At 38.0% G+C, this 8,635-nt stretch overlaps 1 pseudogene; it reads right to left on the reverse strand.

Moving 5' to 3' along the window:
* Nucleotides 1-1,544: 1,544 nt before the first annotated feature.
* On the reverse strand, nucleotides 1,545-2,568 carry LOC118005460 (annotated as a pseudogene).
* Nucleotides 2,569-8,635: the final 6,067 nt, after the last annotated feature.

Genomic DNA, 8,635 nt, shown 5'->3' on the forward strand with positions numbered 1-8,635 from the left:
TTATTATTATTATTATTATTATTATTATTATTATTATTATTATTATTATTATTGGAGAAGTCTCCTAAAGATCCCTGACCCTCGAGGGCACATTCTGAGATTGGTAAATAAATCCTCATGTCACCCCAGTTACTTTTCAAACTGCTTCTATGCTCTGGCTCAGCAGGGTTGTTATGCTCTGTCTTTAAGGGTGGGGACTCAGTTTCCTCTTGCCTCTGGTTTTCCCAGAGCTGAGCATGCTCATTTTAAAAGTTCCTGGAATTAAGCTCTACTGATTGTACAAAGTCAGGGAGTTAAGCCCCACTGGTTTTCAAAGCCAAATGTCATGGGGATTCATCTTCCTAGTGAGGTCTCCCATGTCTGGGGTGTCTGGTGTGGGATCTGTTTTTTTCACTTCTCTGTGCTTGTGGTGTCCCTCCTGTTTGTGATTAGTCTCACTGGGGGGTTGGTTCCCAACTGCATCTCTGCCCCTCCTACCATTTTTGATGTGGCCTCCTCTCTATTACTAACTGTGGAGAGTCTGCTCTGTCAGTCTTTGGGTCATTTTCTGGGTTATTTGCACTGATGTGGCTGATATCTCTGTGTATCTGTGGGATGCAGTGAGCTAAGGATCTTCTTACTCTGCCATCTTCCCAACATCCCCAATTATTCTTATATTTGCCTTTTGATCAAATCTGATAGCTTTCAGAAGGTTACTTCACTTTTTAAAAATCTTAATTCTCTCCTCTAACTAAATTATTTCTCTATTCCTATTCTCCAAGCCATTTATTCTTTCTTCCATCTGGTCTGCCTTGTTGCCAATGCTCTCTATTGCATTATTCATCTCATTCACTGATTTAATCAGTCTAGAATTTATTTGGTTCTTTTTTACAATTTCAATCTATTTGATAAAGAACTTCTGTTCATTAATTTTGTTACTGAATTCACTGAATTGTCCTTCTGAGATTTCCTGTAGCTTGTTCAATTTCTTTATAACAACCTATTTTAATTCTGTATGAGTTCTATCACAATATTCCATGCCTTTGTGTTTGGTTGCTGGAGAATTGTCATTTTCTTTTTTAATGTGTTTTTAATATTGCAGTATAATTAACATACAATATTAGTGTCAGGTGTACAATTCAGTGGTGATTCGACACTTCTATGCATTACTCAGTGCTCATGATGATAAGTGTACTCCTAATCCTCTTCGCCTATTTTACCCATGCCCTTACGCACCTCCCCTCTGGTAACCATCAGTTTGTTATTTTGTTCTCTGTAAGAGTCTGGGTATTTCTTTTTTCTTTATTTGTTTTGTTTCTTAAATTGCACATATAAGTGAAATCATCCAGAACTTGTCTTTTTCTGAGTAATTTCACATAGCATTATTTGTCTAGATCCATCCATGTTGTTGCAAATGGCAAGGTTTCATTCATTTCATTTTTTTATTTCAGATATTTTTTATTTCTTCAGATTTATCAGGAGTGACTGAAATGAAAAATATAATTGAGTCCCATCATCATGGAAATGGCTTTAAGAGAAAACTGGTCAGATGAATATTATTGCATCCCATTTTCAGCCAGTAAATTGTTGCCATTAATAAATGGACAGCCAACAATCTGTCAAGAATGCTCAAGATATGTTATATAATACAACATGCATTTTCACAGGGGGAAAAAAACTAGGAAACAACTTGTATGATGAAATCAAGAAGTTTACATAAGACAAGCACAAAAGCACCACCCATGCCTCTGAGAACACTGGGCCATGCACCCTTGAAAAAAGCTGTGGCTCTTTCCTTGCAAGCAATCTTCCTCCAGCAGTTAAGCGTGTTTGTGTACATGATGTCAATTCCTTTACATCCTGATTGCATCACCACACAGCGATGAACAATGTCAAATGGATAGGAAGTCAATCCAGCAACCGCTGTGACAAATTGTGTGATCATTCAGCTGACAAAGATGTGCATCTTTTTGGAATCTGGAAGCATTCCCTTTGAAGTGTATAGATACTAAGGTAGACAGCTTGGTAAATGATAATACCCTGCACAGACACATTAAAGCCTTGGTACGGGTCCTTAATCTCATCGGATTTGTAGATCTTAACCAGGTGGTCACTGAGGCCTCTGAATTCCCTTTCAGTTCCAGCTATGCCCACATCAGCTGCTGGATGGGTGGGTATGGGCAAAATCAAGAGGATACACAAAACACAAGGATGTGGCCCCAGCGGCATCACCTGATGTCAGATTCCCTGCAAAGCAGCACCAAAACTAAGTTCTCTTGTCCACACCACCCAGGAAGATCTGCTTGTATTTATCTTTGAAGGCAAAGTTAAGAGCCTGGGTGGGGAAGTATCTGATGACATGGGCCAGGTTATTATGCCAGAAGGACAGGACTCCCTGCTTCTTGGAGGTATGAACCATGCAGTCTACAATGCCCTTGTATTACTTATCTGAGGATTTGCTTGCTGGCATGCTGCACCTGCAGCAGCAGCTTGACCCACTCGATAGGCACTACTTCAGTCTTGGGAAATGGCCGCAGCCACTCCACCCACCGGGAAGTCCTCGGTAAAGGACACAGTGGCATCTGTCATGTTGAAAGGAAAGAGGAGGTGGGCAACTGTGGGGCTGTGGTAGGAACCGGCTGGGACTTCAGGGCTCTGGGCTCATTCTTTTTTATGACTAAGTCATATTCCATTGTGTGTGTGTGTGTGTAATATACATACCACATCTTCTTTATCCAGTCATCTATTGATGGACACTTGGGTTGCTTCCATAATTTGGCTATTGTAAATAATGCTGCAATAAAAGTAGTGAAATTACTGGATCATATACTAATTCTATTTTTGTTTATTTTTTTAATGTGGGTTTTTCCCCAGCTTTATTGAGAAATAATTGATATACATCACTGTATAAGTTTAAGGTATACAGCATGAAGGTTTGATTTTACATATACTGTGAAATGATTATCATATTATATTCAGCTAACATCCATCATATCAAACAGATAAAAAAAGAAAAAAATTTCCTGGGGTGCCTAGGTGGCTCAGTCGTTAAGCGTCTGCCTTCGGCTCAGGTCATGATCCCAGGGTCCTGGGATCGAGCCCCGCATCGGGCTCCCTGCTCTGCGGGAAGCCTGCTTCTCCCTCTCCCACTCCCCCTGCTTGTGTTCCCTCTCTCGCTGTGTCTCTCTCTGTCAAATAAATAAAATCTTAAAAAAAAAAAAAAAAGAAAAAATCTTATGATTAGAACTCTTTGGATTTACTCTTAACTTTCTTATATATAATATAGCAGCGTAAGCTAGAGCCCTTATGTTGTACCTTGTACCTCTAGTACTGACTTACAACTGGAAATTTGTAACTTTTGGCTCCCTTCCTCCAATTCCCCCTCCCTGCACCCTCCACCTCTGGTAACCACATGTCTGATTTCTTTTCCTCTGAGGAGGAGGAGTTGTTGTTGTTGTTGAAGATTCCGCATTTGAGATCATACAGGATTCTTTTTTAAATTATTTTTTATTTTTTATCATGATAAGTGTACTCTTTAATCCCCATCACCTATTTCTTCCATTCCTTCCTCACCCCCTCCTTTCTGGTAACCATCAGTTTATCTATAGTTAAGAGTCTGTTTCTTGGTTTGTCTCTTTTTTTTCCCTTTGCTCATTTGCTTTATTAAATTCCACATATAAGTGAGATCATATGGTATTTGTCTTTCTCTGTCTTATTTCATGTAGCATTACACTCTCTAGCTCTATCCATATTGTTGCAAATGGAAATATTGCATTCTTTTTTATGACTGAATAATATTCCATTGTAAATATATACCACATCTTTATCCAGTTATCTATCGATGGACACATGGGCTGCTTCCATAGTTTGGCTATTGTAAATACAAATATTTGTATTTTGGGGTAAATACCCAGTAATGTGATTACTGGATCATAGGGTAGCTCTAATTTTTAATATGAGGAATCTCCATACTCTTTTCCACAGAGGCTACACCAGTTTGCATTCCTATCAACAGTGCACAAGGTTCATTTTCCTTCACATCCTCGCCAATGCTTGTTGTTTTATTTTAGTCATTCTATCAGGTGTGAGGTGATATCTCATTGCGGTTTTGATCTGTATTTCTCTTACGAATGATGTTGAGCATCTTTTCATGTGTCTATTGGCCATCTGGATGTCTTCTGCCCATTTTTTAATAGAATTATTTGCTTTTGGGGTGTTGAGTTGTATTAGTTTTTAATATATTTTAGATAATAACTCTTTATCGGATATTTCATTTGCAAATATCTCCTCCCATTAAGTAGGCTGCCTTTTAGTTTTGTTGATTCTTTCCTTTGCTGTGCAAAAACATTTTATTTTGATGTAGTCATGGTAGTTTATTTTTGCCTTTATTTCTCTTGCTTCAGGAGACAGAGCTAAAAAATGTCACTATGGCTGGTGACAAAGAAATCATTCCTGTGCACTCCTCAAGGATTTTATGGTTTTGGGTGTCACATTTAGATCTTTAATCCATTTTGAATTTATTTTTGTATATGATGAAAGAAAATGTTCAGTTTCATTCTTCTGCATGTAGCTATTCAGTTTTCCCAACACCATTTGTTGAAGAGACTCTCTTTCCCGTTTATATTCATTTCCCCGTTGTCAAACGTTAATTGACCATATAATCATGTGTTTATTTCTGGTTTTTCTTTTTTTTTTTTTTTAAGATTTTATTTATTCATTTGAGACACAGAGATACAGAGAGAGAGAGAGCATGAGCAAGGAGAGAGGCAGAAGGAGAAGGAGAAGCAGGCTCCCCGCTGAGCCAGGAGCCCGATGCGGGGCTCGATCCCAGGATCCTGGAATCATGACCTGAGCCGAAGGCAGACGCTTAACCATCTGAGCCACCCAGGCACCCCTATTTCTGGGTTTTCTATTCCATTGCTCTGTGTATTTTTATGCCAGTACCATACTGTGGTGATTACTACTGCTTTGTAATATAACTTGAAATCTGGAATTGTGATACCTCCAGTTTTTCTTCTTCAAGGTTGCTTTGGCTATTTGAGGTCTTTTGTGGTTCCATGCAATTTTAGGATTGTTATAGTTCTGTGAAACATGTTGGTATTTTGATAGGGATTGCACTAAATGTATAAATTGCTTTGAGTAGTATAGACATTTTAACACTATTGGTTCTTCCAATCCATGACTATAGAACATCTTTCTATTTCTTTGCATCATCTTCAATTTCTTTCATCATTGTTCCATAGTTTTCAGAGGATAGGTCTTTCACCTCTTTAAGTTTATTCCTAGACATTTTATTGGTTTGGTGCAATTGTAAATAGGATTGTTTTCTTAATTTCACTTTCTGCTGCTTCATTAATAGTGTATAGGAATGCAACAGATTTCTATACATTGATTTTTGTATCCTGCAAATTTGCTGAATTCATTTATCAGTTCTAAGAGTTTTTTGGTGAAGTATTCAGGGTTTTCTGTATAGTATCCTTCATCTACAAATAGAATATTCCTTTTTCCTCACCAACTTGGATGCCTTTTATTTCTTTATGTTGTCTAAATGCTATGGCTAGAGGTTTGAGTACCATGCTGAATTAAATGGTGAGAGTGGACATCCCTTCTTGTTCCTGGCATTATGGGAAAAGCTCTCTCTTTCGCCATTGACTATGATGTTGGCTATAGGCTTTTCATATAAGGCTTTTATTATCTTGAGCTATGTTCCTACTAGAGCTACTTGGCAGAGGGGTTTTGTTTTTTTGTTTTTTTTAATCAAGAAAGGATGTTTTACTTTGTCAAATGCTTTTTTTATATCTACTGAAATGATCATATGGTTTTTCTTTTCTCTTATTGATGTGAGGTATCATGTTGATTGTTGCAAATATTGAACCACCCTGCATCCCAGGAATAAATCCTACTTGATCATGGTATATGATTTTTTTAAATGTACTGTTGGGTTTGGTTTGCTAATATTTTTTATAGTTGAATAAAAGTTCTTTTATTCTATTAAGATATTCCATAAAGTGTATAGCTTCCAACCCCAGACCTCTCTGTTATCTATATCACCAGGTACAATGATTATTCCTGAATAAATCTGAATCAGTAAAGTAGTAAGTCAGGAGAACTTCTCTTGTTTTAAAACAATGAAATGAAAAAAATCAGAGGAATCTTAGTAGGAAACTTAACAGGCCAAGTCTTATCAGGTTGGCTTCCTGACCTGCATTTTCATCTCCGAAGGGAAGCATTGCTCCTTGTTCATGAGTGCTGGGGCACCACCAGCTCAAGCTGCAGCTGGGTCAGCAAGTCCAGGCAGGAGTGCCCCTTGGTGCGGTCGGTTCATGTGGCCACATGTTCTTGTCCAAATACTTCTTTGTATTCTGTTTAATGCCTTTACTAGCATTTAAGTGATACTCTGCGTGCGTGCGTGTGTGTGTGTGTGTGTGTGTGTGTGTGGTTGCTCTGGGGATGATAATATGCATCATTAACATATCACAATCTACTTAGAGTTAAGAGTGTACTAGTTTAATAAACGTCCAACTGTACAATACTTGCCACAGAACAGTTCCATTTACCTCCTTCTATCCTTTGTGCTGTTGTCATAGATTTTATATCTACCTGCATTAGAATCCCCACAATACAGTGTTTTTGTTTTTGTTTTTGTTTTTGTTTTGCTTTAAGTAGTCCTAGGTCTTTGAAACAAAGAGAGAGTTGTTAGTATATATCTGGGGGGAGATGCTTTGAGGCTCTGCAAATTCATTGTCTCTTGAGTTCACTGCACTGTTTGCTTCCACCAGTGAATTTGGCAGAAGGTAGGTCACATAACTTATTTTACAAATTGGTATTGCTACAGCCGTTTAAAAATATTGTATGAAGTGGTCTACCCTGAATTACAAAAGGACTACCTTCTATCAACTTGTTAAGGAGTTGGTAGGTAGGCACACATCTTTTATAGAAACAAGCTTTCTTCAGCAGAGTGTTTGGAAAGGGCTGGGGCCTCAATGTACCTGAAACAACACTCCTGTACCCAGAGCCTACCCTTCAAGTAGAACAGCACGATCCTGGAAAGATGTTTTCTGACACTGCAGCCCAATGGTAGCACTAGGGACTTCCCCTCACACTAACTTCTCAGCCAGAGCACAGCCTCTGTTCAAGGCCAAGAGGGGTGGATTTCACCATGGCTGCCCTCCAGCGCAAGAGTTGGCTGGGGAAGGTTTGCTAATATTTTGTTGAGGATTTCTGCATCTATGTTCGTAAGAGCTATTGGTCTGTAGTTCTCTTTTTTGTGGTATCTTTATCCGGTTTTGGTATCAGGGTGATACTGGCCTCATAGAATGAATTTGGAAGTTTTCCTTCCTTTTCTATTTTTTGGAATAATTTGAGAACAATAGGTATTAATTCTTCTTTAAATGTTTGGTAAAATTCACCTGTGAAGCTGTCTGCTCCTGGACTTTTATTTTGGGGTTTTTTTTAAATTACTGATTTATTTTCATTGCTAGTGATCAGTCTGTTCAACTTTTCTATTTCTTCCTGCATTAGTTGTGGTAGGTTATATATTTCCAGGAATTTATCCATTTCTTCTAAGTTGTCCCATTTGTTGGTGTATATGGTTTCATAGTATTCTATTACTAGTGTTTGTATTTCTGTGGTGTTGATTGTTCTTTCTCTTCCTTCATTTCTGATTTTGTTTCTCTGGGTCCTCTCCTTTTTTTTTTTTTTTGAGTCTGACTAGAGGTTTATCAATTTTGTTGATTCTTTTCAAAGAATCCACTCCTGGTTTCACGGATCTGTTCTATTGTTTTTTGTTTTGTTTTGTTTTTTAGTTTCTATATCACTTATTTCTGCTCTAATCTTTATTATCTTTTGCTGGTTTGGAGTTTTGTCTGTTCTTTCTCTAGCTCCTTTAGGGGTAAGGTTAGGTTGTTGGAGAATTTTCTCGCTTCTTGAAGTAGGCCTGTATTACTTATAAACTTCCCCCTAGAACCACTTTTGCTGCATCCCAAAGATTTTGGACCATTGTGTCTTCATTTTCATTTGTCTCCATGTAATTTTTGATTTCCTATTTGATTTCTTAGTTAACCCATTCCTTGTTTAGTAGCATTTTATTTTACCTTCATGTATTTGTGCTCTTTCCAGATTTTTTTCTTGTGGCTGATTTTTAGTTTCATAGTGTTGTGGTCAGAAAAGATGTATGCTGGGCGCCTGGGTGGCTCAGTTGGTTAAGCGACTGCCTTCGGCTCAGGTCATGATCCTGGAGTCCCTGGATCGAGTCCCGCATCGGGCTCCCTGCTCGGCAGGGAGTCTGCTTCTCCCTCTGACCCTCCCCCATCTCATGTGCTCTCTATCTCATTCTCTCTCTCAAATAAATAAATAAAATCTTAAAAAAAAAAAGAAAAGATGTATGCTATGACTAACTTTTCTGAATTTGCTGAGACTTGTTTTATAGCTTAATATGTGATCTATTCCAGAGAATGTTTCATGTGCACTTCAACAAAATGTGTTTTCTGCTCTTTTAGGATGGAATGTTCTGAATATGTCAAATCCATCTGGTCTAGTGTGTCATTCAAAGCCACTGTTTTCTTCTTCATTTTCTGTTTGGATAATCTGTCCATTGACGTAAGTGGGGGTGTTAAAATCCCCTGCTCTTATTGTATTATCAATTAGATCCTTTATA

Source organism: Mirounga leonina, unplaced genomic scaffold (genome assembly GCF_011800145.1).
Source record: "Mirounga leonina isolate KUSES-001 unplaced genomic scaffold, KU_Mleo_1.0 Mir_94, whole genome shotgun sequence".
Lineage (NCBI taxonomy): Eukaryota > Metazoa > Chordata > Mammalia > Carnivora > Phocidae > Mirounga > Mirounga leonina.